General features: G+C 29.4%; 1 pseudogene; it reads right to left on the bottom strand.

Moving 5' to 3' along the window:
- LOC112726260 (uncharacterized) overlaps positions 1-3,883 on the bottom strand; it is a 71,132-nt pseudogene extending 67,249 nt beyond the window's left edge.
- Between the last annotated feature and the right edge of the window lie 2,733 nt (positions 3,884-6,616).

Consider the following 6,616-nt stretch of genomic DNA (forward strand, 5'->3'; position numbering starts at 1 on the left):
CAGAGGGACAAATCCGTCGGTAATTTTGTCGGTAACCAAAAATCCGTCTGTAATAAAGACTAAATCCGTCTGTAATCTGTCTGTATTAATCCATTTTCTAGTTGTGATTAATATTCTTTTAGATTTTTTAATATATTATTATTTTTTAGATATTAAAATCATAATATTTAAGTTAACTACTTTTATTTATACTAGACTAATACTAATATTTTTTTAAAATTAAATCATACTTAATAACTCATTATTATTATTTTTCTTTAAAAAAAAGCTGGAAAAGGCCTCCACTCCCCCTATAAATCCGTTCATGAGTGCGGAGGAATATATATAATGGAGTATTTAAGAATTTTTATTAAAATGATTTTTCTACTAAAAATGATTTTCTTAATCCTAACTCCAAAAAAAAAAAGTGTTTTAATACTAAATTTGAGAATGTATTTAATAGAAGAAAGAAAGAAAAATAAAAAGATACCTCCATCAGGAATATGGAATCCAAGGCCTCTATGAGAATCCACAATAGTAATATTGTGAAAGAGAAAATTGTTGAAATCAAAGAAACTAGCACTACCAAGTTTGATTGTAGAGGATTTGGTCTCCTAGAATTAATCTTTACATACAAGTGATTCTGCTATACAAGTCTTACAATCTTCTAATTGATAATACGCTCAAACACGTCTCTAATAGATTTTTAATTTTTGAAAGGATTCCGTTTCTTTTTTGAATTTCTTGCCTTCTCTTTCTCTTTCTTCATTTACGTGCTTTTCTCTCTGTTTTCTTTCTTCGTTATTCTCGATTTCCATTGTTTTTTGACATCAAGCTCTGAAATCGTTTTTGAAGTGTTTCATCTTTATCGTCATGTTTCTCCTCGTTCTTCTTTTGATTTTGCAACATTATGTATTTTTTTCTTCTTTGTTTGATTTTTTTCTCCCAAAAAAATTATGAGAATATGAAATAAGAAAATAAAGAAGAAGAAGCAGCAGAAGATGAGGAGGAGAAGAGAAAGAGTTCTGAATTATGCATAAGGTGTACTTCAACGAATTTTGGATGTATTTCTTAAATTTTTTGAGTGTATTTTTCTAATTCTTTGGGTGTATTTCTGTAACCGTTTGGGTGTATTTCTGTAATCGTTTGGGTGTATTTCTGAAATTCCATTATCTTCAAAACAATTTCAAAGCTTGATTTCAAAAACCATGAAAATCGAAAAAAAAACGAAGCAAGAATACTAGTGATAAACGTAGGTAAAACAACGAATGAAAAGGCAAAGAGAGAACGCACGAAAGAGATCGAACAAATTTAGCAAAAACTCATTTTCATGGAGGAAGAAGAAGAAGAGTTGTTCATAATGTATCGTGAGTAGCATGCTTTGAAAATAAAAGTAATTGAATAACGTGCATATATTTACTCTTGAATGTGAGAATAATGCGCGTCTGTTTTATTAGATTTATACCATAAATAAAAAGACTTGTATACATAGGAGATGTCTTGGTCCTAGTCCAACAGTTTGTGGCTGTAATGTTGTGAAGAGGGCCTGTTGATGACTTTGGAGAAATTGCATCGTCCCGTGTCAATGTGGCACCGTGTGATTACTGTGTTTGTTGAGTCTTCACTCTTCAACAGTTCAATGTCTATACCATCATTGTTTGGTATATTGAAGTCACCAAAGTTTGAGATGTCATCAATAGATATGTCGTTGCTTCTTACTAAATGTAGGCTGCAAAATACCCATACACCACCTCTGTTGATTTTTTTTTAAATACTTAAATTAGTTCTTAAATTGGATATTTTAATTTTTAATAAATTTTTATTTTCTAAAAGTTTTGAGGATTATTCTTTTCAGACAAATTACTCTCTCTATTATTTTCAATCAATTTTAATATGCATGATAGATAAATAAGTACCTAATAAATTTTAATATAAAATAATTAAATTATAAAAATACTATTATAAGATAAATTATTCTTTTCAAATTAATGGATGGACAAATTTGTTCGACAAAAGAATTTTTAAAAATGTTTAAAAAATAAAAATTTATTAAAAATAATTTTTTTAAAGACTAATTTAAGTGTTTATTTATTCGTTAAATAGGGGTAATCGAACTAGGGTTATGGGGATGAAGAAACTAGCCTAAAGTTATTGTAATATATATTGATATTGATATAAGATTAGGCGATAATTTATTAGAAACATTTTAATTATTTTATAAAAATATATACTAATATTTTTCATATTTTAAGTTATATAACAACATTCGATATCATCAATTTCTAGATGTAATAAGAAGCTAAGCTACGGAAAAAAAAATTACTAAGCAAAAAAATTGGTTTTTTATTTAAATAAAATAAAAAATGACCAATATTATCTGAATTCCTTAAACTAATTTTTAAAACATGAATTCCATATTTCTAATAATATATAAATTGTTTAAGGTAGTATATTTTAAATTATATGTTAATTATTATATTCTAAGACGATTTATGTTTTGAAATACTCTTAAAAAATATATATAAATCATCCTTTAAACTTTTAAATTATTTATGTGCAAAAGCTAATTTTCAATAAGCTAGAACGTTTTATGTGCAATTTTCAATTACACAATAAGACGTCATAATTTCTCTCTCTTATAGTTAGAAGGCCACTCCAAATATTTAGAGAGATATTTATCATACACTTAAAAAGAATTTTTGATAGTTGTATAACGTACTTTTAAATAGGATTTATAGTTAATTTAACACAATTTATGTATAAATTTTTATTTTTATTTTTATTTATCTTAAATTTTATTTAAATAACAAAAATTAAATTTTTAAATTTTATTATAAAAGAATTAATATTAGATTATGAAATTATTTAACTTCAAAAATTTAATTTATCTAACAAAATATATAATTCCTTATAAAGTAAAAAATTTAATGGTTATGAATTGTGTTGCTTGTAAATCGTCATATTCTATTGTGCATTTAGAAGTTGCACATAAATCGTTCTAAGTTAGTGAGAGTTAGTTTTTGCATATAAATCATTCTTTTTCAATATATTTTAAGTATAAAATGTGTAAATCATCACATCTTAGGACGATTCATTATCCTAAGACAATTTATATGTATTTCTTGAGAGCATTTCAAAGAATAAATCATCTTAAAATATAATGATTAACATTCATTCAAAACATACAATCTTAAGATGATGTATATATTCTTAAAAATAGAAAATTCACATTTTAAAAATTGGTTTAGGGGAATTAGATAATATTGATCATTCTTTATTTTTTTTAGAGCAATGCTAGGAAATCAAAAGGGTATTAGTCAAAAATCAGCCAAATACTTTTGGGTGAATCCAAAATTTCTACGAATTAATATATATGGATGTTTCTTCTGCTAAATATCAGAATGTTTCTTTTTCATACTAAATAGATGTTCTTTTATATATTTTTCGAATTTTTTTATTGCAAATGTGAATGTCTCTATTTCTTTAAGAATTTCATATTTTTTTAAAAATTTTATAAATATTTAATTATTTTTACTAAAATATAATTGGATGTTTCTTTTGTTAAGTATTAGGATGTTTTTTTTTTCATATTAAATGAATGTTTTTGAAGATGGACTATTACTCCCATGTTGTTGTTATTCAATGGCTCCGCCACTTCCCATATTGTCCTTCCCAAACGCCTTCCAGATCCAATGGCAGCTGAGCCACATGTCCCTCTTCTTCCCCTGACAGCATGGTTGTTGTGGAAGAGGCTTACAACATTGGCCATCACATGTAGGGCTTTTGCACTTGAAGCATATAACAAGACACATATTCCCATCACACTTTGCACTTTGACACTTTGAACATACCAACACACACCTGTATTTGCATTTACGGCTTTCACATTTCTTGCATTTGTCATATTTGCCCTCGCATTTTGATGAGTATACAACCACACATTTGCAATTGTCCGAACAGTTGGTGCACGAGGACGGCGAAGGCGATGGGAGACACAAAACGGCACAACATCTGTTCTCCTCCTTCTTCTTCACCTCTTCTACTTTAAGAATCGCCACACACTTGGGACGTCTTCGCTGACCTCTTTGCTGCCGCCAAACTTGTCAGCGTTGACCTTGGCATCTATCTCTCCTCCAGGGATCGAAGGTGGATTTCGTATTGAAGCAGTTGTCTTGGATGCGCTTGTTGAGGGTGTTGCGGAGAGTATGGAAATCGCCGGCGCTTTCAGCAGCATTGGAGAGAGAGAGGTGTGTGTAATTGTTGGGGGTGGGTAGGTTAATGTGAGAGAGAAGAGGAAGATTTTTATAGGTTTTAATTAGGTTTACTTAATTAATTTTAAATTTTTTAAATTTTGAATTTAAAAATTTAAAATTAATTATTAATATAAATTAATGTGATTTTGTTTAGTTTTTGGCTGGTAATTTTTTAGTTCTATATACTTTTCCTTTTTTTAATATTTTTTTCATCCTCTTAACAAGAATAAGGTAATAATTTTTCTATTTGGATGATTGACAGAGTATTTTGTATTTATTATGCATAGAATACATTACACCACTCAAATAAAATAGACTTTCGAGATGCGGATATATTTGAATTAAATGAATTAGTATGGTATTAATTAAAAGAAATGAAATAAAAAATATTGAATAAAAAATTTAATAACCCAACTAAAAAATCATAAAAAGCTCATTTTTCGAGAATTTTAGACTAAACTTCTGGTAAACATTGATTTTCAGCTAGCCCAACACTAACTCGTCAATATATTTTTTGTTGGAAGTATCCCTGATTCTATTGATAACGAGTGAGGTCAAATAATTCAATCGAAAAGACATAATTAAATTAACTGTGAATTCTTCTATTTACTATTTTTTTCAGTATATAAAAATGAGAGTGCTCTTGACTCGACATGTTTATTTTGTTCCACTGGAACAAATAAAAAAGTCGATATTAAATTTGTATTTGAATATTACAAAAAATTGTTTGTTTAGTATTATGACAAAATTACAATCTATCTTCTAATATTTTTAAAAATAAATTAGAATACATTTGTTTATTATACATATTTCTAAAAACAGATTCTTAATTTCTAAAATAATTTCAATACCAATAAAAATATTATTAATTATAAGTATTTTACTTAGTTTCTCCTTTCTAATAGAGTTAATAATAAATAAATAAATAAATAAACAAATAGCATTATTGTTATTAATAAAAAAAATATTTAGAATAGAATAAATTTTAAGATGGATAGTTATTTTAGATAGAAGAGTAATAGAAATTTTATTATATTAATTTTAACAAAAGTACCTATAAAAAATTAGTAAGACAATAGAAGATTGCAGCGTCAATTAATAATAAAATTAACCATACTGATTTTTCAAGGGTTTTAAAGGACAAGAATTTTAAAGGTGCATGTTAGGTTATGAAAAATTGGAAAAGTAAGTTGAGGTTAAGAATGGGATAATTTAAAAATTTTGTTAAAAAATTAACAAAAAATTATAATTTAGATATTTTTATTATATGAAATTTATTTTTTATAGATACAACATTAATTTTTTTAATTTATTATAAATATTTTTATTAATGTTCGTGAACATCATAAATATTTTTAGTAATTGTTTCTAATAATATAATGACAATTAACCGTAAATGATGATTGTTCATAGAATCATTAATTTTAATTGCAGCATAAATAAAAATATAAAGTTCTATATAATTTGTTATACATAATTATACATGCTTCTAAAATAAAATAAATCTGTTTTGATAATAACTTTTTTATAATGAACTTCAATCCATTAGAGTTTTTGAAACACTGGTTGTTCGGTTTGTTGGTTACCAGACGGTTCGGGTGGAGATTTGAGGTGGCGGGAACGCCTCGTCCGGAGCGATTATGCTGGGATCGGATCTGCCGGGTAGCCGAACTCTCGTTGTAAAAGGTGGGGGTGTCACCTGCAAAGACACTCCAACGTTCTAGTCAGTTAGTGTGCAGGCAAGAAATAGGTTAGGTGGAATGTGTGGCGTACCTTGGGGTAGGGCTGGACCCCCATATATACTGTGTCAGGGGTGGGCCCCGCAAGGGCAGAGCCCACCTTCCTCGAAGCTTCCTTAGACAGCTGTGATGAGGAGCTGCCCTGAACGTGTGTTCGGGTCGGACTTCATGTGCTTTTCGCCTGACCGTCCGGGTCGGGGGGTCTATGGGTCGGGTTGGCCCATATTGCTTTGGGCCAGGCCGTAACAGTGCCCCCAACGCGCCAGTAACAGCCGTGCGGTCTGTTGTTGGCGTGTTATCCCTTTTTTGCGTGTCGTCGCCAGATCGGCCGTCCGTTGGGAGGACGCAATCTTTGCGCGCGTGTCCGTTCGTTGTTGAGGTGACCTTCTGTCGCCTCGTTCCTCGTGTAGTGCATTAAATGCTCATAATGGGTTTAAAACCCTTCGTGCAAAGACTAATATGCCCCTAGGCTTTCGGGCTCCTTTTGGTGGTGGTTTTAAAACGGTTTTGTAATGCTTTTGGTATTCATTTGGCATTTATCTCTTCGTTTCCAATTCAGCTATCCCCATCTTCTTCTCCCTCAGCAATTCCAGGGCGTTGTTGTTGCCTTCCTTTCGGATCTTTGCAATCAGTACAGGTAATTGT

The sequence above is a fragment of the Arachis hypogaea genome, chromosome 2, assembly GCF_003086295.3.
Source record: "Arachis hypogaea cultivar Tifrunner chromosome 2, arahy.Tifrunner.gnm2.J5K5, whole genome shotgun sequence".
NCBI classification, from domain to species: Eukaryota; Viridiplantae; Streptophyta; class Magnoliopsida; order Fabales; family Fabaceae; genus Arachis; species Arachis hypogaea.